At 39.2% G+C, this 25,986-nt stretch overlaps 1 long non-coding RNA gene across 1 annotated transcript; it reads right to left on the bottom strand.

Annotated features, from left to right (window-relative positions):
• Positions 1-406: 406 nt before the first annotated feature.
• On the bottom strand, positions 407-2,739 carry LOC131683896 (uncharacterized). The gene is made up of 5 exons (XR_009304583.1): positions 1,628-2,739; positions 1,415-1,558; positions 1,186-1,354; positions 824-989; positions 407-767 (listed from the first exon to the last, which is right to left on the bottom strand). It is a non-coding gene; the product is annotated as an uncharacterized LOC131683896 (long non-coding RNA).
• Positions 2,740-25,986: the final 23,247 nt, after the last annotated feature.

The raw sequence follows: 25,986 nt of genomic DNA, 5'->3' as shown, positions 1-25,986 counted from the left end.
GGCTTCCTGTTACCATAAAACACTGAAAACCATCATCAATATGGGTGTCGTTTGAAAGTTAGTAATTGTTAGAAGGCGAAAATTGATGATTGGCGCCATTTTAAAATCCAAGATGGTGGCTTCCTGTTACCATAAAACACTGAAAATCACCATCAATATGGGTGTCATTTGAAAGGTAGTAATTAGCAGAAGATAAAAATCGATGATTGCTGCCATTTTAAAATCCAAGATGGCGCCTTCCGGTTACCACAAAACACTGAAAACCACCATCAATATGAGGGTCATTTGAAAGGTAGTAATTAGTAGAAAGTGAAAATTGATGATTGGCGTCATTTTGAAATCCAAGATGGAGGCTGGTAACAAAACACTTCAATATGGGTGGTTACCCCTCAGGTTTAAGAACAATTATTCACTAGTGGTCTATCCCCCATACGCTTGCTCATATGTCAGTGGCGCCATAATTGCAAATGTGGCCACAGTCCCAACTACAAATATATTTGAAATGAATTAATCATCACCAAAAAACAAAAAAAAAAAATGAATGCACAATTAAAATACTTGTCTCTTAGACAGCCAAAATTCTATATTATATTCCAGCCGGTATGACTAAAGTCAAATGGAATTGTAGTGGCTCGGAGCTCGGGTAAGCTACAGTCTTGTTCAAATGTTCCGTATTGCTCGATGTATCTGAAGTCAATAACCGAGATGACGTTGTTTCACCGGTGTTGACTATTGGAAGCCTCAGTTTGACATGACTGAATAGTTTCCTGCAAAAAATGTTATTATATATACGTTATACCACGACCGATCATCTTAACCATACCTGAAGTCACCACGCAGATGCGAGGTCATCTAAACGCAACCAAGGCCCATAGCAACAGGTGGAATATCGAAACAAGCCACGCGGCTCGCTACCAACGAGGCAGCACGTCGAAGCTACGTGAACGGAATCGAACGACAGCAAGGAGTGCAGAGGCAGCAGAAATAATCTATAAAAAGCGGTAGAAATTAAATTAGTCTTATGGCGCTTTCGTTTTTTCGACTACACTGGTGTAGTGCTGAGTCAAAAACGAAAACGCCATTAGTTTATCTTCCAGTGTATCCATAAGTAATAGTGAATAAATGTCGTTTCCACGCCCACGATAACAACTTATATCACATGCAAAACTGTTCTTATTTACTTACCAAATATTTTGAAGAGAAAAATTTCTTCAACTATTTAGCTAAAAGCAACAAACTGCAGAGCGAAAATACACATCTCTGATCTCTTAGAAAAAACGGGTGGTGGAGCAAATGCAGCAGCTGGTCGCTGTTTTCCGTTCGTTGGCAACAAAAAGTGCAACTCGATCATCATCTACAAAACGAAACGTGTCAGATTTTTAATGTTTAGTTTGTGTAATTTTGCAACATTTACCCTTTAGATAGATTTAATAGGTGTTTGAAACAAGACGACCTAAAATGCACGGAATGAATTCTTCGATGCCACACGCCATAGTCTTTAGATTCGAAGTCACAGAACCGAATCAATTTTTCAACCCTGGGGTTATTGATGACAATGCTTTAAATATACGATTCGATTAATAGCATTAAATTACAGGACTAGATTAAAAATAATAAATATCCTTACATATCCAACTGCTCCGGACAACGATGCGAGGATACCAAAATTTGTTTATATTTCATTAACCGTATCCAGGCCTGCGTTGACGATTTTCGTTTTCTCAGTTTTCTCAAAACACTCAAAAGAAATATCAAACTGGGACGTCATCAAGTGGTAAGTGCGGTCAAATCTGAAGGGACATGAGCCACTAATTATAAAAGTGTAAAATGTGCCACTATTTGCTACAACTTATTCATACGACTTACGTTTTGCCTTTCTCAATAGAAAACTGCTCTGAAAACCGTCTTTTAAACGGAGACCCGGAGGCCCGAGTGACATATACCATTCGATACAATCCGTCAATTCTGTGTGTGTATGTGACCGCAATCTCACTCACTTTTCTCAGAGATGGGTGAACCGATTTTCATAAACTTAGTCTCAAATGAAAGGTACAACATTCCTATAGGCTGCTATTGAATTTATAATGGATCCGACTTCCGGTTCCGGAATTGCAGAGTGAAGAGTACGATTAGCCAGACAATGTCGATTTTCAAAATTCTGTAATGAATGTATAAAGGTGAAAACTTTTTCAAAATGGTGCCACATCTACTTAGATTTGTAGTACTAGGTCACTAACAGCCATTAAAAGTCTCTTTGGACACATTGGCCACCATCGTCGGTTCCGGAAGCCCCGGCGGAAGTATCCAAATTCAGAATTACAGTCTCATTTGTTTCCCGAAGATTCGACCAAACTTGGTCTAAAATGAAAGGTGTTTTATCCCCGTAAATGGCTATTAAATTTCATCTCGATCCGATTTCCGATTCCAGAGTTATGGGTTGTGGGGTGCGGTCACTAAGCAAAATCTGTTTCAAATCGAATATGCTAGGGGAATTGACCATTAGAAGGTAGAAATTGAGCAGCTTCTAGCGCTGCGAGGGAAGCTCCTATCTTTATGAAAAAAGATTTCGTGTTTCTTAACCTCACTGTTTTCAAGGAAAAATAGTTTTGAAACCCTGCATGCACTAGAAAAACTTTGGACATGAAAGGGTTAAAAGCAATAGATAGATGATTTGAAAAAAGGAAGAGCGTCAGTACGACGATTTCCATTTCACCGTATGCTAGTTTACGAAATGGATGATTCTAGAAACATAATTTTCGAAGTACTTAGAAATATAGGGAAGACCCGATATTATCAGCCACCGCCCGGTCAGCGTGGCAAGCAGAAAGTTAGCAAAAGTTGAACAAAGCGAAATTGATGCTGACAGAGTTTCTGCGAGCATTTTGCGCGATTTGTGCGAGAATTCTGGCAACGAATTCGCTCAAATGCAACAACCGTTTCTGACAGAAGCGGTTAAACCAACGGATGCTGCTCGCTTTTATCCAGAATCGAGCCAGAAATGTACGACCAAGATCTCTGTACGGTTCCTGCCACATCTTTGTCAGATGTTTTGCTCGATTCATGCTAAATTCTACCAGGTAAGAATTGCCAGGATCTTTACACAGTTTATATCCGAGTTATGCCAGGGTTTAGCTCGGTTCCTGTCAAAATTTGCCAGAAAACGCGAGCGAAACCGAGTTCATCCTAGCTGAACTAACTTGACAGGATACGCGCAGAAATCTGACAGGGCTGCCAAACTTGTGCCTGATTCAGTCTACCCCCAATTTTGTCAGTGTATTGACCCCATTCTGTCACCTCTCGCATGAAAATTCGTTTGATTGGCTCTATCAAACAAACCAAGGCAATCGTCTTAGATTTCAAAATGGCGCCAATCGTCGATTTTTGGCTTCTACTAATCAATACCTTTCAAATGACAACCATATTGATAATGGTTTTTGATGTTTTGTGGTAACCGGAAGCCGCCATCTTGGATTTCAAATGGCTCCAATCGTTAATTTTCGCCTTCTACTAATTACTACCTTTCCAATGAAATCCATATTAATGGTGATTTACGGTGTTTTGTGATAACCGAAAGCGGCCATCTTGGTTTTCCAAATGGAACCAATCATCAATTTTCGCCTTCTTCTAATAACTACCTTTCGAATGACACCCATATTGGTGGTGATTTTCAGTGTTTTGTGGCAACCGGAAGCCGCCATCTTGGATTTCAGAAGGGCGCCAATCATTAATTTTTGCCTTCTACTAAACACTACATATTAATTGACACCCATATTGATGATGGTTTTCAATGTTTTGTAGTAACCGGAAGCCGCCATCATTGAACTCAAAATGGCGCCAATTATCAATTTTTGCCATCTACTAATTACTACCTTTCAAATGACACCCATGCTGATGGTGGTTTTCAGTGTTTTGTGATAATCGGAATCCACCATCTTAGATTTTTAAATGGCTCCAACCATCATTTTTTGCCTTCTACTAAACACTACCTTTCAAATGACACCTATATTAACGGTGGTTTTAAGTGTTTGTTGTAACCAGAAGCCGCCATCTTGAATTTCAAAAAAACGCCTATCATCAATTTACGTCATTCAGAAACTTCCCAACTGCCATTATCCAAAAGGAAATGTTACCCGAAAATTCAAAAAAAATCTGAAAGTAAACGCAACACTTTTTGGTTCTAATCACCTACATTTTTTAGGTGAGAATTTGGTCACTTTTTTCCATCTTACGGTGACCGTCGTCACTCAAAATAATTATTGGAATCGCTCTGCCACGTGACTTCTGTCACCTTGGGTGACTATAGTCACCTAAGTGACTGCGGTGATCGCTTTTTCGCTCTCACCTCACCAAACTAGGTGAGGTGACGCGTCATAACGGTGAGAATACATTATTCTTTTTTTGAATTTTAACCTTTTTTCATTAAACCTTTAGTAACATTGGAACCTTTGTTATTTTCAATCATTTGCTATATTCGACCTTTTATCATTCAACATTTCGTCGCATCTTTTAGAATTACCCCGTTTACTAAATTCACACCGCTTGAGGTTTTTGCCTGCTTTTGATCAATAGACTCGAATTAGAATTGTTGCAGCCTGGAACATTTGGTATATAATTGCCAAACTGTATCACTTTGTAGCTGCTATTGTTACTCATTACTTTAACCTGCGTGTGTCAGGGGCAACAAATGTCAATCTAATGGTCCCATCATATGTAAGAGCGAGAAAATAATTAATCACCGCTAGCCGCTGCCTTTGCCCTCTAGTAGTTATATTCTATTTTAATTCTAGCGATATGCATTTCAGATATTTCCAAAAAATATGAATCATCAACGTCCCATCATGAGTTCAATGTGTCTTTCGAGGTCCGATGAGGTTTCGGAATGATGCGGTGGCCGCTATTTAAATGATATGAGCAACTCAACATGAACCCACAATCAAAAAATAAACAACGTTTCAGTACTCACCGACTCATGTTTAGATCCAGCGCTAATTGCTTTATCCTAAGTTTCTAGGCTGAGATAAATTAATCATTAATTTTAATTGAAATTATTGCATTACGCATTATAATTACCATTCTTTTCCAGAGCCACTTCATGCAATTTTATTCACAGCAATAACAATGCCTGTCAAAAACATTACCTACTACTTTGTTTGAAATGGGCTACCCAAAATATAAGTACAAAGCGATGGACTTGAATTTGAGTTGACGTCATTATTCAATTCTTACCCAGCACGAAGTTCACAGCGACCAACTCAAATTATGGGTAATCGCCATGTTCAAATTTCTACCTAATTTTGGGTTGCCCATGTATAAACTTCCCAGTGAGCAAATTTAACCCAAAAAATAAGTAACTTTCATTTTCAGTGTGGATAAAGACTCGCAATCTCCGCAGCCTAGGGGTAGATCACTCTAAGAATGTATAACAAATTTGTATCAAATTAGAAAAAATGCATTTAATTTCCATTTTTGCATTAGCTTGGCACTCTTTCGCAGAAAAGTTTGTTTAACAAATGTCCTACGCTGATCCACTTTGTTCGACGTTTTGTTAAATCTAGGGCTAGTTTTTCTGTAGGGATTTGACGTCTTACACGCTACGCAAACCACATTGCAGGCAACGCAAAATACATTATGAATTTCTATTTTGATGGAAATAAATGCATGTAATTTCGCTGATTTTTAAAAATGCATCACAAGTGATCTGCCCCTAGTCCGCAGCTTTGTTTACGACTGGTCGTCGTCCCAAAAGGATTCGAAACGTTTTTGTTCGGTTTGAGTACTTTTGACAGATCTCATGCGCGATTGGAATGACAGCCAAATAATAGACGGAGATGGCGAGTCTTTATCCAGAGGTATTCAGCGTGTTTAGTAGAAATGTAAGCAAAATGCTGTCGAAAGATTTCAGTACCCACCACCAGAGGCGCGCTAACGGTATGCTAGTGGGCGTCCAGATTTACTTTTCGCCTGGATTTATTTTATATTCCGGGAAAACTACAGGAATTTTTTTGGATGAATACACTCGAAGGTAGAGAAAATAGACCTCGAAGGTGAAATAAACGAAGAAAAAATTTAAATTACTACTTTTTAAGCAAAAATATAATTTAAAATCCTAGAAGATGAAAGTACTGAAAATTAGATTCCTGGTTTGGTCGTCTCTTGCGACTTGCGAGAAAGCACGGAGGGCTACATTTTTTGCTTCACCATCGATCGGATAACAAAAGACAATTAGGTTAGTTCTGTACAAAGATCGATACTAGGGTAATCAATTTCCTACTGACCGCCAGCTCCTTTCTATTATTGTATTTATAGTGAAAAGAAGGTGTAATTTATTGTTATGGAACAGAATTCATCACCCCGAAGTTGGCTCGAGTTCATGGATTCGGTAGCTTCCAAATTAAACACAAGAAACTCAGCTACATTTCTTTTTTGTTCGAATTGAATTTGCGCACCGATGCATCCCTAAAAAATGAACTCCCTCAAAAGTACACTAAACAACATTAAATCACCTCCTCAGCGGGCTGCGTACTTCCATCACCGCTGCTGTATCGGTTTGCCAAAAGATCGCACCAACAACAAAAAAAACAGTTGCCCTACATTTTCATTCCCACAATTCCGATTTTCCTTCGCTCGAGCCACAACGCGGGATCTCCTCCCACGGCAGAGAGGTGGCGAACAATCCACTGTCTACATTTTCCGAAATAATATTTATTGTAATAACCTTTAGCGTTCGGTTGTCGCTCGTTTCTGGTGCGTTTGTCATCTCTCGCTTCGCTTGCTGCCCAAGGCTGACAAGCGGGGAGGCGGTCGCTGCTGTGATGGCGGGTGTAGTAGAGCAGCTACTGCGGGAGGACTAACTAACTACGGCAGAGAAACCACGTCCCCTCCCCCCACCGAACTAACTTTCTCCGGTTGCCAAAGCCTTGGCCATGACGGTTGGTTGTTTTTGGTCGCAGCCGAGCGCAAATGGGGAAACACATTGCCATAAAGTAGGATGTGACATTGGGACTAACTTTCTCGTTCGGCGGATGTTACACCACTCGGCTGCTACTGACTGGGTGGCTGACTGGCTGGTTGGCTGGTCAGGTTCGGGTTGAGCTGATTTTTGCTTCTGTGATTCCGGGCACCAGATGCACTGTTGTAACTAACTAGGGGGAAAGGGGCTGCGAGGGGAGGGAGACTAGCCCTCCCGAGGAAAGTTTGTCGATAGCCGGTAAATATTAGCTTATGGAGAGCAAGCACACCGATCATACCGGGGGCTGAGCTGGGGACTGGGGAGCAAAATGTTCGACTTGTTTTTGAACGAAGGATTGGGTGGATGGATAAATATCTATACTACCCAACTGGGGATAACCATTAGTTGAGATGGTCTAGCGATGGTGGGGCGAGTTTTTTTTCTCCTCAAAATATGTACTCCCCTCTGTAACCCTCTAAGTTATCTGTTTTTGTTGGCATGTTGAAGGTTGTAGTTTGAAATTAATTAATGCAAATTCTGGTTTGTTAGGTACGGTGATTCATCTGACCAAATGGACCCATTGGAACTAAGGTATAAAGTTCCCAAATAACACGAAATTGTTCCCCGTTACATGCTTACAACTCATACGGGATCTATTCCGCTTTGTCTAAATCTGACCGTCATTGTTGCCGTCAGCGTTCTGGCTTATAAATCGCTTGAACTCGTGAACAGCCAGCGGTCAAGTCGTGATTTCCTCTTCAGTCCAACCGAAGCCAGAATCAAATCCACTAGTGACACATTTGACATCGGAGTTAAGCTTGAGTAAATCCTGTCCCTCCGTTTCATATGAACTACCATCGAGTTGGTAGGTGATGGTGGGGAGGTTCCGGAAGCCGCGAGGATATGACGACAGGATGAAGCAGAAATCTTCGCTTTCAACAAATGCTTTAGCTCCCCCTCCCGCCTGGGGGACGTACCCAAAGTGGTAGAACGCGTCCCAGCAGCGGGGCGTTTGCAAGCAAGTGGTTCCGAGCTAGCTGACACTATGTGACCATCATATTTCACCCGCTTACTCATCCGGGACCGGGGATTTATGGGAGCGAAAGGTCGACTGGCCTCGCCGCCTCTGTCGTTATTTATTAAATTTTTCTTGCGGTGCCGCTTTTGTTCGTTCTTTTATTGTTGGAATGGTCGCAATGAAATCAAGTTTTCGCAATTTTAGTACAAGTATATGAACTTAGATAATTGAGTTTTGTAAAGCAGTGTATTAACATGAGGGTCCATTTCGAACGTAACTTGAGCTAATAACTTTATGTGATCATGCTATACTCCACGAGGGACGGATACTGTCAGATCGATCTCTTTTATATGTTTGTTTATTTATTTGTCTATTTGCGGAACAGGGAATTTTATTTTAACTCTCTCTCCAGCAGGCATACAACCTCCTCATCTTTTATATCAACAGATAACAGACATTCCAATGATACATTTCGACACTTATAACTACAATTAAAACTAACATCATAATTTTAATAAATAGAAACTAGGACTAAACTACATCAGCTAACAAGATAATGATCTTAGAAACGCTTTCTTGACAGCATTTCGGGAAAAATGGAAGTCGAAGACATTGGAACAGTGATTGAAAACACGACACATACTGACGAAAGGTTCGTTATAACTAAGCTGACCAACTCTGGGCTAGGAAAAATCCGTACACATTTTATCTCAAAATTAAAAACACAAAAGTTGATTTCTTAGACTGTTTAGTATTTCTCATGTTTACTATATTTTACTGCAGGCTATATTTTCAACAAGGATTTTAGGGGTTAGCTAGAAAAACTCTAGTAAGAGAACTGCGGAGAGAAAAACAGCATTTTTGGCACCGTATGCCACGGCATTGTATGGCAACACGTCCAATGTTATAAGGATAGGCAATGCTCGATTGGATTCGTTTTTTGACAGCTAAACGCGAATCCAATCGATCCAAAATGGAGTCTCCGCAGTTCTCTTTCTAGAGTTTTTCTAGGGTTAGCATATTGTAGTTATTAAAGCGATTGGTGCGATTCCCAACCCCGCACACAGGGTTAGAGCTTTTTCAATAGAAATTTTTCTAATCCGAAAAAAGAGGCAAATAACCCTAATGTTGAAACCTCCATAATTGAAATATTTTCTGGATTCAATGTGAGTGATGGAGCACAGAAACTACATATATGTCAGAGTTCCTGTGTTAGTGTTCTGATCAGTTTCCTCCATGTACATTTGTTATTTAAACAGCAGTGTGTGTTCATGGAACCAAACAATATTAAGTTTACAATCAAAGTCTAGTGCGAGCATTCCGAGACATCGTTTCGTTCTTCGCATTATGCTTTTAAAACATAATGAAAAATTGTTTTCTAATTAACATTTTTCTTGTAAAGTTCAAAACCGAACTGAAGTTTCTTGTCATGCAGGAAGGTCTTAGAAATTATATGGGTTTCTTCAGAAAAGTTGATACCACTATCGAAATGAACTTACGAAATTATAATTATGTTGCTTACAACATTGAAATCAAAATGATTAGATTTCGAATTTAAATATCCACGACCATCCAATCCCGAAATTATGAAATTTGATTTCGATCTGAATGCAAAAACCAAAGACCTGAAACCTTCGCTGATTTTGTTTCAAATTTGAATCTTGTAATAAAGAGGCTGTATTCATTACTTCAAATGCACAAAAACAGCTGTACGTGTTAACAGAGTACTACACAAATAGATGAATTAAAAATAAAATGCAAAATGAGAGATTTTGCGTTTCGAATTCATCAGTAAATGTCATCGTATTAGCATCGGTTAGACCCCAAGTCCGAAAAATCATAAGTGAGGTAGCACAGAATTTCTGTTTTGCTGGCAAAAAAAGTACAAAAAAGTTGCTATGGTACATGGAAATCCTTTTCCGTAGCGGGACTCCATCTTGGAAGTATTATTTTTTCTCTAAGGTAGTTCTACAATACATTAAGATCGAAGGATGTTCTTCTTACTTACTTCTGGCCATTACAAATTACAGATGTGGATTCGTCCTCTTTGGAATTTTCGTCCTCAGTGAAAACTCTGGTTTTTGATTTGGAGTAATTGCACACAGTTTTTGCGGCTTTGCAATTGCCGTTATTGCTTGATCAACTGTCACAAAGTTGGCAACCATTTGGGGATCAGGCGGCAATATTAAAGACCGTACTTTGGTATTGTTTGTCGAAGTCGAGTTTTCTTAAGGACTGCTGTCTACGGTTTAAGATAGTGAGCCGTTTCATCATAGAATGAGAAGGTAGGCATCTGTCATTGATAACTGCAAAGCATGGTACTGTCTTGTGCTTTGTATTGCCGGATCAGGCCGCAAACTTACCGCATAATTACCATTTTTGCATGTATCCTTTGTAACCGATCCCACTTTTCTATACAGCGACACTTTTAAAGGCAGGTATTGCAAGTTCGAGGTGCCATATCGTGTAGTCAAATCTCGCTTTTGCTATTATCCATAAACACAAGGATATTGAATTTGATTATAACTCGGTCACAATCAGCGACATGTTGTAGATTATTCTGCAAAATGATTTTATTTGTCTGGCGCAATCTATCGAAAATTATCATTATTGAATGCCTGATATGATGGGATTGGATAGAGCCTAAGCTCCGAAACCTGTAAGTAAATATTCCAAAAATTAGGGCTAATACGAAAAGATTCGAAGTCAGGTTATTTGACCTGAATTCCACTTTTGTTTTTCATATGGACATATCTCTAAACGATGATCAGCAAGAACTGAAGTAAGATAACTTTTTCGTTGATTCGAACTGAAGTAGAAAATGCACTGGTGTTCAAATCGGCACTACCCGATAGATTCTACAATACAGCAATTCCTCCAAGATTCACCCACGAATATTTAAAATCACGACGTTTTTCCAGCATGGATTCTAAAAATTTTGCACAACAAAGCAAAGCATTTTGATTCGAGAGAAATTTTTTAAAGGACCTGACAGTTTCAAAAAAATCGAGATTTGTATTTTGTACAGTAAAACACTCCAAGAAAAGGTTGCAGAGAATAATCTTTTCTTCGCAAAAAAAAAAACAACTGAATAAAAAGTTGTGAATTTTCGAAAAAATTGAAAATTTTATTAAAAACTAAAACTACAAAAAAACTCATTTTTGAAACCTTTTTTTGTCAAGGAAAGTCTGGAGAGAATGGAAACTTTCTTATTTAATGCGGTTGCCTCGCGGAAAAGTAATTGGTAACAATATTTTTTTTGCAACAACTTTAAACATGTTTTTAAATTTCATGCTAACTGGCAGACAAAAACATAATTTTATTACACAATACGATTCTCATTTGCAATCAAAATGCTCGTAAGCAAAAATTTCCAAACTCTGTAAGATTTCAAGATATTTTAAATTTTATTTTGCTTCTTTTTTTTAAAGTTGTCCTACTGGAGCTGTAGAGCTAGGTACACGGAAGGGCTTCCCGACAGACGACGGGAAATGTCACACACTAAAACACTGCTTAAAGTCAATTGCAGCGGACCGTGATTCTGATTGTGATATTGAGTGCACGGTTCAGTTGCGCGGGCGTATGGACTTTACGATCGCATGGGAATGAACGTTCATTTGTGTGCACTTGAGACCGCATTAATCGGAGTAGAAGTGTATCAGCGCGAAGGGCTCGGGCGTTTGTATGTTAACGTGTTCGATCACGTGGTCGTTTGCTTGTCGCGTGGACGTTTGCATGTCGCGTGTGCTAGCGTGTAACTTCGCGTCTATAAATTCGATTTTATAATCGTGTGTCTATTCGCATATTCGCTTGTGCTCTTGGAAGATCGCACGGACTGTGAATTTAATACTTAATTTTCAGTGTATAGTTCAGGTGCTCGAAGAGAGATTGAATTCTCTATCACTATCAACTCTATCACTAGAGTTCCAAGTCATGTCACCATGGAAAGTGTTGTCTAGTGGATATGAACATCATTTTTTCTCAACTGAAGGCTTTGGCCTAGGCTGCTAGCGTCGAGAGGAGGAACTTTCGGACGTAACCAATTCATGATCGCGCGGGCGTTTGTAGATTCATTCTTGAGAAATAGCGTTTGTAAATTTATAAGTGCTAAAATCTTCACTTAGTCACCGGGATGTTATCCTGTTTGCAAGATCACAGGCGTAGGTGTGCGCGAATGATAGCGAAGGGCTCGAGCGTTTGTATGTTAACGCGTGTGTCGCGTTTTTGTAATGTCGCGCGTATAAATTCGCGTATTATAACCGTGTGTCCACCGTACTCTGTATCTGATACTTTATTTGCAGTGTCTAGCTCAGATGCTAGAAGAGAGTTAGTTCTTCCATATCACTAGAGTTCCTTCCTGGTTATGTTGCCACATGTCCACGCATTTTGCACTTATGTTTGTCATGTTCCTTGTCTGTATCAAGCTACCCGATCAGTTTATCTAGCTGAAAATTTAACGTAAAATTAAATACTCTATTTTAAGTACAATAGAGTATTTAATTTTACGTCGCCTCCTTTCTGTATCTAATGTTCTTCGAGTACATTGAAATTTTCTGGTAAACTCAACCAAACTCAACCTGGAACCTGGGCAACCTAGTTTGCAACGTTATTTAGTCTGCTTCCATTTGTGGAAGATTTGGAAGATTGTCCCGGGAGTACTTCAACTTCCACTGAGGTTGAAAATTCCGTGCGAATTCCGGACAAATACGTACAAGTATTTTTTCCGGACACGCAACCAAAAATCCGTACTGTCCTCCCAAATTCCGTACGGTTGGTCAGCTTAGTTATAACCAAGGATGCAAAATGCCTACCTTTTCTGCGGCTGTAATTTTTCGGCCTACATTCTCATTTCTTATTCGTCGCTGCTATAGTTCGCTATTGCAGGACGACCAGCGCTGTACGGCAGTCTGTAAGCAAAGCAGTAACATGACAAAGAAATACTGCCCCCAGTACAGCCACCAGACGCGAGCGGTACAGCTTCTCTTACCTTATTTTACACTTTTTAATATTTTTAATCTATTCAATATTTTTAATCACAAACGACGACAATGAATGCGGTTCGTTTACGCCACGACTGGCATTAACGCTTTCGTGTGCGGACCTCTCCCTTTGACTACGCTGAGAAAAGTGTACAAAGCGAGAGAACAAACTTTACTACGCCACACTCTCACCGAGCAGTCTGAGTACAGCAGCAAAACAAAAATGTATTCTACTGCTCTACGGGAAAATGTACTCGGTTTGGCTACCGTTCTGGCAAGTGCTATAGCGAGAGTGATGCGTCGCTGTAGCGACAAAATTTGTAGAAGTTCGGAGCAGTCGATACGAGATTGTAGTAGATCGGCAATGAAAACCGCTTTCGAAACATTCCGGCGTACAGACAGGCGATCGAGATCAGTAAGCTTACAGCGATCTATGTAACTTGGTAGATTCAGTGGGTTGCGCTGAATAGCTTCAATGTGTTCAATATCATTTCGGTAATAATTGTAGCGCGAACCAAAGCACAATGTATGTTTGAAAAGTTATTAATTATTTTATATGTGATTTTACTTACGGTCTTCCTGTGACCGGTCAGTCCGGAAAGATCCAATTGACCTGTATATACAAAGGTGCCAGCGAATCGGAGGCTTTAGGGGGATTTTTCTTTAGCACGAGAAAACACATCCGAACGTTGAGACTTGTAAACTAGAATGAGACATATCTCATGGTTTATTTCAATCAGATCAACTGACAGCAGTGTTGCGCTAAAAGATTTACTGAATACACGCTAAAGTGTAACTAAGTACTAACGTGCAACTACAATACATATCAAATGACTGTACAAATTAATTCTATCAGCTTAGGGCCGATTTCTTCACCCTCGCTTAGCTTTTAAACCAGGTTCACGAGTACGTTTAAACCTGGCTTAGGAGCTAAGCGAGGGTGAAGAAATCGGAACTTAGAGGCTTTAGAAATAGTGTACTCAATATGGTGATTGGTGTTTAGATTGGGATCTAAGTAGACTCCCAAGTCTTTAACGGATGATTCCCGTTTGATAACGATTTGTTAGATATTGTAGTCGAAATTAACTTTCGAATGTCTGCGAGATGTAACCGACCACTTGGAGGCATTTAACATCATAGGTATAGCACCAATTGGTGAATACATCCAGCTGCGATTGTAAGAATTCTGCGTCTTTTAAAGTCGTCAGCAAACGAAAGATTTAAACACTTCAGCAAATGGTTTAGGTCGTTTAAATAGAGCAAAAATATGAAAGGTTCGAGAAGACTGCCCTGATGAACTCCGGAGCTAGCAGCAGATGGTGATGTCGTGCTGTCTCCAATTTTCACTGCCATTTCACGTTCGGTTAGATACAAGTACAGCCAATCCAGAAAGGAGCCGTTTAATCTAAGTCTACTTAATTTGGAAACAGTAATCTGGTGATTAATTTTGTCAAACGCTGCGGAGAAGTCGGTTTAAATGGCATCCACCTGTGGTCTTGCTTGCAAACATTGACTGATGAAAGATGTGATTTTTTGAACACTGGGAAAATGCATGATTTTTCCATAAGTCAGGGAATCTTCCTGACAACAGAGAGCTATTGAACAACATTGATAATGGAAGCTGCAGACTATCTGAGCAATTTTTTAGTACGACAGTTGAAATTCCATCGGGCCCTGGACTGGACGAGACCTTTAGCTTAGAAAATGCTCTGCTGATTGTAGCGGGTGTAATAATAGGGTGAGAGTTAATTGCAGAGCGTAGAGGAACGACATTAGCAGCTATAAAAAAATAAATTAGTCCACCCAGCGGGTGTTCAATAAAAAATGTGAAATATTTCAATACATTTCTGTAATTAAAGTAAAAAGCGTATTTTTTTTCTCTCCAAGATATTTGCTCTCTGGACTCCAAAGAAATGGGTGGCATGTTTCTTTTGGCTCGGGTGCTGTCAGTTCAATCGAAGATGACGCCGAAACAGCAAGCACTCCGCGGGCGTGTTGTACGGTTTTACGAAACGCATGGTCATCGTGGAAAAATGTTTACGTTAGACCACTTTCGCGACGAAAACGTGCCCGTGAGTAGAGTTTACCGGATCCTAGCATCCCTGAGCGTAGAGCGGAAGGTAGTGGCCGTCCGGCGAAAAAAAAAAGACGAAGAAGAAGAAGTAAGCGTTGAAAAAACTGTTCGACATTAAGAACGGAACGAGTTTGCGTGACGCCGACTGAAAATATCACTGCTCCCATACCTTGATTCACCGAACCCTCAAGATGGAGGACATCATCTGTCGGAAGAAGACTTGGTCCCCCGAGTACACGGACGAGCAGATAGCGATCGTGAAATCGCAGTGCCGGCAGATGACGAAGAACTGCCTTTGGACGTCGTTCGTGCTGGACGACAAAAGTTACTTTCCGCTCTCGAAGACCCACATTTCAGGAAATGATAGCTACTATTCCAGCGACAAGTCGGCCACACACCCCAAATTAAAATATAATTTTAAGCATAAACTTAAAAAGAAAGTTATGCTGTACATCGCCATATCGGACAGAAAGATTTCAAAACCGTGGTTGAAGCCGAGTGGTCTGGCCATCAATCAACAAGTATACCAAGAGGTGTGTCTAGAGAAAATTCTTCTGCCATTCTTAAAGGAGCATCATACGTCTTCTCGCCGGACAAGTCATCTTCCCATTACGCCAAGAAGACGCTGAAGTATCTTGAGCAGGAAAAGATACCGTTCGTGCCGAAACAAAGGAACCTGACTAACTTGCCCCAGTGCCGTCCAATTGAGGATTTTTTCGGCTCCCTTAGTGCCCTTGTGTACAAATATAATTGGCGGGCCACGGATACGAAGCAGTTGACCACCAGGATCCGGAACTGTATCCGGAAGAAGGACGTCAGTGCTGTCCAGTGCTCTTGTGAGAGCATCGCGACTAAGTTGCGTCGTACGGCTGACCAGGGCCCCTTTCGCCAATATTCATTGACGTGTTTTGAAGAATAAACATTATATTTAAAAAAAATACTAAACTCGTTGAAATTTGTTTTGTTTTTTATCTATATGACTGAAAAAATTTTCATTTTTTATTGAACACACGTTAACAGTGAGATGAGACAATTCTTAAACATTTCACTATTGGATCAATCATTAGTTAGCAGAAATTATGCGAAGTAGGCACCCATCTAGAGATGGGATGAACATAGATTCGAGTCCTAAACGCATAAATTGGATACATTTTAGAAAATGAATAACACAAATAAAGTTAAAAAAAGCAAAAAAAAGAAGAAACGTTATCAAATTCATAAAATTAGTACAAAAATTAACATTAATCAAATCAAATGAAAAATGAGGCAATATTCAAAAATAATTATAAAATTAACAGAATAAATTTAATTGGCTCAAACTAACACATTGATTGAAGTAAGTAAAAGGACTGACTGAACATGAAATGAATAAAATGAATAAAATAATTAAAATGAATAAAATTAATACAAGAATATAATAAAAATTAAATGAAATGAACAAAATGCAAAAATTAAACAAACGAATCAAGTAGACGAAACGAATGGAATTATCAGAATGAATAAAAAACGAAAAAAATAAGTAAAGCAAAAATAATAATAAATTATTAAAATGAAAAATTAAGCTATGCTAAAAAGTTAAAATTCTATAGAAAAGAATTGAGTCAAATACACAGTTTGGACGAAATGAATAAAACTTAAAAAAAATATTCAGATTATTAAAATAAAGAAACTTAATAAAATGTATGAACTGGAAAAATAAAATAAAATGCATAAAATGAAAACAGCGAATAAAACAAGTAAAATGAATAAATTTAATTTTTTTTAATAAAGTAAATGGATGAGCCGGCTTGTACGAATTTTAAAACTACTGTTTGTGAAAATCCCATTATCTGGAAAATGGCTAATTGATATACCATGAACTTTCTAGGGTGTCTATTTTTTTTTTGTTTTCAATTTTTCGTATTCGATCGTCGGTGTCGTTAAAGATTATCTGGTGTTTCTACTTTATTGATGGACCTTAATTAGCTATCAGGAACCTGTAACGTTCAATTTGTTTTGAAATTCAAAGATGTCTTTTTGGTTACAGATTTCTGAAAAAAATATTTTTTTAAAGAATAGAGTTTTTAGGTCCAGTGTTTTAACGCGCAATATTTTTCTGAGATAGCGGAGATTTCCTTAATTATAGTGTATTTAAACGTTCTGTATAGAATTGAATCAAATTGGAATTGATGTAGTTTTCGACTTTTGGTCACCTACCTCTCCATAGTGCAACGTTTCGAAGCAGGTTTCATCTTAAGGGTTTAAATATTTGAAAATAGTTATAGTTGTTTCATAACACACACATTTGGCAAACTTTCTCAGAACTACAAATATTTTCTTTTCCAAGTAGAATGTAATATGAAATTTTCAAAAAAAAACTGTATAGGGTAACAGAAAACAAAAATAGTTTTGTCTTCTCAAGCCTACACAATAACATCGCACACATAAAATCAGCTTGGACAGCAATAAGTATTTCAGATGGAGAAATTGCAAGATAGATACGATTCGTAACCTACTGCGTGTTGGGGAGTCTTGCTAAAATATGGTGGTGTTTTGATTGGGCTCTACTACACCTCTAAAAAACCGGAGTGCCAAACGGCACATCAGGATCGACGCCAGTAACATCCTGATTACGGCGACTTTGGGCTGAGTAAGTCAGGATGACACCGAGTTGAAATGGCGAGCGGGTTAAAAGCACGGTTGCCTCCGTCCCGTCAAAACCTTGGCAGGTCTCCGGGTATGTTCAAAACTCCTCGCCATTTAGTTGGTGGTACTGGGTTCAGATGAACCATTCCCGATTTTACGACGATCCGGCTATGAACACAACTCCTCACGACCTCCCTGCTTGCATGGATAACCATGGGATCACAAGAGGCGAGTACGTACAATGAGTGGAGCTAGCGGCTCGGAGTTGGGACTCTATAAAATGAAGACAAAACAAGAAACTCACTCATACGGAGCAGGCGTGGCGAATCCGTTCGCCAGAAGTGGTTTGGTGAGGTGTCCAGTTATTCGACAAGAGCAGGAGGAGGAGAAGCAGCAGCCAGGGCAGAGCGGGATGACTCACCCTTCATAGAAGCCAAAAGCAGTAGCAGTGAGTGGTTGGTAGAGGAGCTCCAAAAGGTTTGGGACGCGAGAAACAATGTCCATAAGCACATAACGGAGATGGTTCCCAGAATCCGAATGGTACCTTCGTAGCCATCCAAAGCAGGGGAAGGAGAAGCTAATTTGAGTGGAGAACACGCCGGTTTTCGTGACTCCAAAGAGCACAAAAACCTAGACATGAGACAGAAGACCAGGCGGGCCCAAGAGGCAGAATCGCGAGGACGCTGTAATTGCCGAAGGAAAGAACGTTACCCAACAGAGAGAAAGCTAGAGTACCGTTGAAGTTCGGAAGGAGAAACACAGAAAACAGCAAAAGCGGAAGGAAGAGTGAAAAGGGTAGCAGAAGAGGAAAGGAAAACATCCGGGTTGTCAAAAGGCGCCAAAGGGAAAAGACGTGCTCGCCAAAGCCAATGACGCGACAACGTATGCAGCGCTATTCAAGAAGGTCAGAAAGGACCCGAAGCTGTGGGATTTGGGGGAAAACGTGGTAAGAATCAGCCGTACCTAAAAAGGCGAGATGTTCTTCGAGTTGAAGGAGGATTCCACGATTGACAGCTCGACCTTGCAGGAGATTATTGCCAAATCAATGGATGTAAAGGCAGAGGTTAGAGCCTTAAACCCGGAGACAGCGAACATGGATTGGAGAGTACTGCACGGAGAAGGATGATCGGCGAGTGAAAGTGGAAGACGACAGCCTTCAACAAAGGCCTCTTCATTGAGGCACTTCGGCCGAACGACGGGAGCTAGATCATGCAAACGACTGATTTAACAAAAGAATTATGACGGCTTGTGACGCCACAATGCCGCGAAAACTGGAGCCACGTATTAGACGGCGTCCAGCTTACTGGTGGAACGAGACACTTAGTATGCAAAGCGCTGCTTGTCTTAGAGCAGGAAGGCGGGCTCAGAGAGCAATATTGGTGCTATATAGAGAAGAGCGCAAGACAGCGTTTCCGGAACGGGAAACGGGAGATCAGACTTAGCATGTCAGATTGCCACAAGTAGCTGTGCCGACTGCCGAGAAGTAGACGCCAATCCCTGGGGCGACGCGTATCGAGTCTTGATGGCGAAAATGTGATAATGGATTGTCGTCACGGTGACGTTGACGATGATATCGTATGGTGATAGAATGGTTGTCTACTTAGCTACCCTTGGTCACCGAAGAAATATGCCGCTCGTATTTACGGGTCGATACGGTGATCGGCTGGTGTTCCTGGCCCTTGTTGTGAACGAAAAATCGGAACTCGTTCCGATAGAAAGAAAAAGGACCCGCTGACAAGCGAACCTGTCAAGGTTGATCAGCACATACGATGCCTCCTAACATCCAGTCCAACCTCTCAAAAGAGAGCGATTCTTCGTAAGCCAAGCGTATCATGAAGTATGAGGGAAACGAATTTTGACGGAAAACAACGAAAATATCCGAAAAAAACTAACATACATTGTGAAGCGGCCTTTTATTATGTGGCAACACGTTCATAGGTGGCTCCATCACTGGGCGAGGGTACACATCTCCGTGCTCAGACCGCTGTAGTTAGCATTAAAAAGGTGTAAGGGGAAACGGTGTAATTGTCGGGTTCCTGTTCACTCTTCTCAGGGTAACAGAGAGAAAGAGCGCGACACTCATCAAATGCTGTCAGTTGGGGTTGTATAGGCAAGGGTGTAACTCGCGTACGAGTATCTTGAGTGACATCAGGGAGAAGCGGACTTTTGGTGAAGCCAACAAGTAGTACCTTTGGAATCTATTTATTGCAAAGATTCGAGCTCCAGGCTTTGGAAAAAATCATCAAAGTTTTCTATGCCTTTTTTATAAGAAACGTAAAAATATCCCCCCCCCCCCCCTTAGCACGTACGGGCCTGGATGGGACATTAAATCAGGAATTAGTGACCTGCTCGACAATTTCCCAACAGCCGTGTAGTCAGCAAATTTAGAAACGGATACCTCAGTATAGTGAGATTTGTTTGCTGGTTTTCGGTGAAATATTTTCCGAGTCTCAGCTTTTACTGAGATATTAGCAAAAAAATTGTTTACTGAAATCTCAGCTGTTGCGATTTCGGGAAGATGCGAAAAAAGCTGAGATTCGATAGATGTTTAGACCCGCAAATCTAAGTAATGTTTCATGCATTTTGATGTGTAGGTATTGCATCATTGGGCCATCATGGCCGTGCCATGAGAATTTACTGTGTGATCGTTCGCTTCAACCCGTAACTCTGGAACCGGTATTCCGATCAACAAAATTCAATAGCAGCTGATGGGAAGCTAATAGGTTTGTTCCAGTACACGGAAGTCACTCCGGAGTAAACAGGAGCAAAAAATCTTTGCTCCTTTTTACTCCGGTTTGCTACCTGAAGAAGAAAAAGGAGAAGAAGAGAGTACAGGAACGATTTTCTCCGGAGTACTTCCAGTTTCTCCTGGTACTGGAACAGACCTAATACCTTTCATTTGAGACTAAGTTAGTGCACATCGGTTCAACAAGCAACAGGTGAACTTATTTTTATACAAACGGACATTATCCGATCTCGATTAATTGAGTCGAATGGTATAATCACAGAGAACAGACATCCATGATCGAACAAAAATATTTAAAAAACGTGTGTAAACATTTGAATTAACATACGAAAAACACTAGCGCCGCCACAGCAACCTATCCCAACTATCCGTCAAATCGATTCCGGAGCCGGTTCGAAATCCTGGATGGATTCAGCATGGAATCTAGCTCAAAGAAAATAACCGATTCCGACTCTATCGGTTGACGCATTTGAGCTGGAATTCATGCTGGAAGTCCGAATCGGTTCCGGGCTGATTTGACTGGGTAGAGGAAAAACCGCTGTCAATTCTGTCGCACTCAGCCACAAAAAAACATGACGACAGTAGCGCACCTGGTTTAGATATCCAAACTACCTTCGCAACCGTTACAGATTTTACACAAGTTGAATGCTGAAGATGGACGTCTCTTCTCTGTGGTATAATATACATATTATGTGAATCAGCTTTCCGGGCCTCGGTTAAAAAGTCAATATTTGGAGCAATTGCATAATATTTCTATATGAGAAAGGCAAAACAAAAATAATGGTGTCAAATTGGCGCGTTAGATCTTGCATTTGAAACTATTTTAATTAAAATTCAATAAACTTTGAAGAAGAATTGAACGCTTGGTAGTAAGCGTATGTTTTCAGAAGTTTTGTAACGATTGTAGTAAATTGTAATTTTTTTCGCGGATTTATTACATTTTATGTTATGTTCAGCAGCGGCGTTTTTTCAGCTGTATGTTTCTGTAAAATACAGTAAATTTGGTTTGACAAATATCGCTTTACATACAACCAGATTAAACTCATCCCCGTGTTTTGAATTTTAAACCTGAAAGCATAGGCGTGCGCAGCCTTTTCCATTAGGGGGGGCTAACAGATTCAAAACTTTCAGTTATGACCTTCATTATCAGTTAGATTTCTGGTATAAGTTTGATTATGAAACAGTTATTTTATTTTGTTATTGAAATTTACGTTGTTTCATTTATTTTATAAATCTAGAAGAAATTAATATTACACATTCTCAACTTCATTGAAATTTTGTTTTTCGTAAATTGGAGCTTTACGGCCATTACTGCAATTGTCCGCAACACCAAATTTATACTCCTTTGGAATATCTCAGTGATCTTTGACAACATAAAGCCTCTGTCCCGGAAGCTGTTTCAAGTTAAATTTCAGATCCTGAACATACGTTTTTCAGACCCGCGATTTTGGCCGTAATGCTTTGCTTTACGGTCCAGTTCTATTGCTTGATAGACCTGTACTTGAAGAAAACTTCCCACATCCATGCCCGAAAGTCCTGGATTAGCTTTGAAAGCCTCCATGAAGTCCTGACGCAGTTTCCGGCACCGCTTCGACAACACGATGGCACCTTCTGGACAGCAGACAAACATTACTTGAAATCTGTTCGCACTGAACATATCGCTGTCGGTTCCGACAGCATGAAGTAACAAGTTACTTTAAGCTTGTTCAGACATGCCGTAGACTCAGATGATCCACATTTCCAATGCCAAAAGATCCTGACTCCTACGGTAGCAGACAAAGGGTTAAGTCGCAGGTAAACTCTAAGCTTGCTCATATGTATATATATATCGTATTGATATGAAGTTATATGCAAAATAACCATTCAATATCCTAAAATATCCACAAATTGGATCCGGCAAAAAAGGCCTCCAATGTCCCCCTTAAACTTTCGATGGGGGATGCAAAGTATCTTTTAACTAATAGCGAAGATTTTAGTTGCCCTAATTTGCCCTAAGCTGAGAACGCCTCACTAGAAGTTTTATTGGCTGTCTCAACTACTAGACCAGAGAAGGATAATTCATGTTTCATTTCATTTCATACATGTTCGGTTGATTGTTCCATATTCCACAATTAAATGGACGAGGATTACAATTAGAGCCGATGTATTGAAAAGATAGCTGATCTGACTACATTTATGCCATACAGCATTACTGTGTAGCAACAAATGGTACTGAGTTGTACTGAAACCCCCAAGTTACCGTTAACACGATAAATCGTCGCTGTTGTGCTATCTTATGACAAACGCCATTTTGGGGCAAATTGAATTAGATATCACTTGTCCAAAATATCTCTACAAAGCGGCGTTTTCAGAATTTTGACATTCTGCTTAGTTACTGAGATACTGCGAGAAACGTGCTGAGAAATTTTAATTTTTTCACTTCAAATGACTGTGTCTGGGTATTGGCTCAAGTTATCTTGATGTATAATATGTTTTTATGTGTAAAACTATCTGAGAAACACACACACACACATAAATACACGAAATGGGAGAAAAATGCAGTTTAAGTTTTAAACTGGAAATATAGCATATTTGGAAACACTGTAACCAAAAATAACGATTTTTCTAGATTCCCTGACTCATTGCCTTCAAAATGCATCTCACCGATTGTTTATAGACCGAATGAAGCCAAGGATATGAATAAAAGTTAAAAATTGATGATTTTTTCCATGGAAATTTTTCCATGCACGATTATGACACGTCATAAAAATTTTGTCATCAATACACACCTGTGATACGTGTTAGCGTGACTTTTGTTTACATTTATATTAAAAATTCGCAATCAATTGTATTCTTTGAATTGTTTAAACCATTTATACGCTTCAAGATATTCAATCTCAATCTTTAAAAATCGTTTTTCTCGAAATGTGATAAATGGCACTTGTCATAAGATAGCAGAACAGCGACGAAATTCTTATTATACCAAAAAGCATGATTTACAATTCACTTTTTATGCTTATATTAATGAGCTTCGGATTCGTTAAAAACAGTGTTTGTGGCTAAGAAATTTTTTAATACATTCTGATAGTCTTAACTATTTCGTTTTCATGATACTGGTTTATATAGGATTCATTAATCTGTAACTCCGGAACAAGAATTCCAAATGAATCAAAAATAATCGCAAGCTATAAATATGAAGAAGATATATTTGCATAGCAATCACCTGAAAGAGCGACATTACCTTTAAAGCCCATTGGTCATATCGACATTGAAATAATCACCAAATAGCCTAAGCACTTCACACATTTTTCTATTTACTTCTATGTAAATAAATAAATTAAAATACTTATCTGCCTCTTTCGCGACTTTCATTCTCTCTTCGTCATTATCTTTTTGAGGGGTAAGCACATGTAATCTGAGTTTTTACTTTTTGATTTTTAAGTTTTTCGTACCGCTTTAAAGCCAAAAATCCCATTTTCGCTAAAAAAACATTTTATTGTAAAAATAGGTATAGTAATAATTTTAACGAAAGTCTCGTAGTTACCTGGAGAATGATGTGAAGAAGAACTGTGCAAAATTTGGAAACGATTGTTCCAGTAGAATTTGAGTAATAATGCGCACCGCATTTTTTAAAGGTGCCTTCGAAGAAACAGTATCACTCGCCCAATCAAAATTTAAGCAAATATTGTTCAAATGTTGCATCATTATGTGGAAAGTGAATGAATTGACTAAAATTCTTTGAATCGCTAATATTTTCTTTGAAAAAAAATTAAACTTACATACTTTACACCAAGCCCCCCTTCCCTTCCCCTTCCTCCTTTAAGGTTTTTAATCCTGGATACGTCCATTATGAGTAATAATGTAATTAATAATGTACAACATTAACAACTCAAGCAAGCTTTTCGTGAAAGAATATATTTTTCGCCACCTGGTTGTATGGAACCTTCCCATAGTGCCGTGGTAGAATGCATTAGAGATTTTCTGTAAGCCACTTTTTGTTACGCTCCACACACATATTTTCCTCGATTGCATAACTTCAGCGAGAACAACGCTTTCCCCCCAAGTCGACGACGCCTTTCAGATTGTCTACTGATCACTCTAGCGAATCTCTCTCCTGCGCGCTACATGCCCAAAAGCTTTTCGTCGTAAGCATGCATGGAGTTATTTTCCATTTTCTTTTCTTCATCATAGTATCTAACAATAAAGTTTTAGTAGTATTTTGTCAGAAGTTATATCAAGTTACATTTTTGACAAGTTTGTAATCGACGTCAATTCCGAAGTCTTTCATGAAACCAAGAAACATGTGATTATGGTTTCGTTTCTTCGTACACTGTATAGAATCGTATTTTCGAGTACATGCTTCAATTTATCTTTTAATTTTATTACCAGGGCACTAGTAGTATTGTCATAAGGCAATGGTTCGTCGTTTGTCTTCTTGTAGCCCGCTGGGGTAATCACAAAAAAAATCTGCTTGCTAAACAGAACACGGAGGAGTACCTTATAAACGATATTGAGGCGCGTTATGTCTCTATAATTATCACAATCGAGTCTGTAAATAAGCCATATGCGGCCATCCAACATTCAGATTGCAGTTTCTTTTCCAACCATCATCGAGATTACGTGGGCGACCACTTCGTGCCGTTTTTTCAACTCCTGATTTTTACACTGCCCCTAACATGCTAGTCTATAATTCTCAAGCCTTATGCGCCCTGTCATGATCGTCATGATTTTTCAGCGGCTTTCAGCTCATTACACTGTTTCAACATATAACCAGTGTGATCAATAAGCTCCTAGTCTGATTTTTCTCATCTGTGGCTCGTTGGCACCCCACATCAAACCAGTTTGCTCGCCTGTTATCCGATAGTCATGTGACTGCTGAATTGATCGCTTTATGAATTTGATGCTACGCTATGATCAGGCAATCTCTTGGTGGTCGTTCCTCAATACTTTTTGTCCTAAAGGCGGAATTATATATCTCATGCTTTCCATGAAATATGAAATATAAACATATTTTTTTGGTATTCACTATTAAACTATGTTTATTAATATAGGTATTTTTTCAGTTTCTTAAAGGAATGTTTTCAGATGTTTTAGAAGCAATTTTTTTCTATAAATGAAACTTCAATATATGGGTTATATGCTAGGGCAAATAACCCAATATTTATCATCATTTTGTATTGCTTTTTCAGTAAAAATATAACAAATTACAATAAAAACTATCATTTTTTTATATGCTTCACAAAAACCGTATAAAGAAGAGTTCTTGCACAGTTTTTTCCTTTTAGCGACATTTAATTAGCTAGAGATTACTTAGTAATGAAAGTAAAGATATTGAAATTTAGAGCCATAGTACGCAAGTGAGAGCAAGGATTAAATATTTACAGATCGGAAAGCTAGAAATGTCTCACGGCAACAGCAGAGTCATCCTTCTTTACCATGCGAATCGCCATATTTCCTATCTGTATATTCCAAATCCTTTCATAACTAGAATTTTTAAAATTTTGCTACTTAGTAATCTCTAGCTAATTTAATGTGATTAAAGGGAAAAAACAGAAGCAGAATAAGTTGTTATCCAAACAAGTAACATATATCTACAATTACAAAAGTTCTTTTAAT

The sequence above is a fragment of the Topomyia yanbarensis genome, chromosome 1 (genome assembly GCF_030247195.1).
Source record: "Topomyia yanbarensis strain Yona2022 chromosome 1, ASM3024719v1, whole genome shotgun sequence".
In the NCBI taxonomy this organism is placed as follows: Eukaryota; Metazoa; Arthropoda; class Insecta; order Diptera; family Culicidae; genus Topomyia; species Topomyia yanbarensis.
Note: the sequence above shows the minus strand (reverse complement) of the source record. Positions and strands in the feature narration are given on the sequence as shown.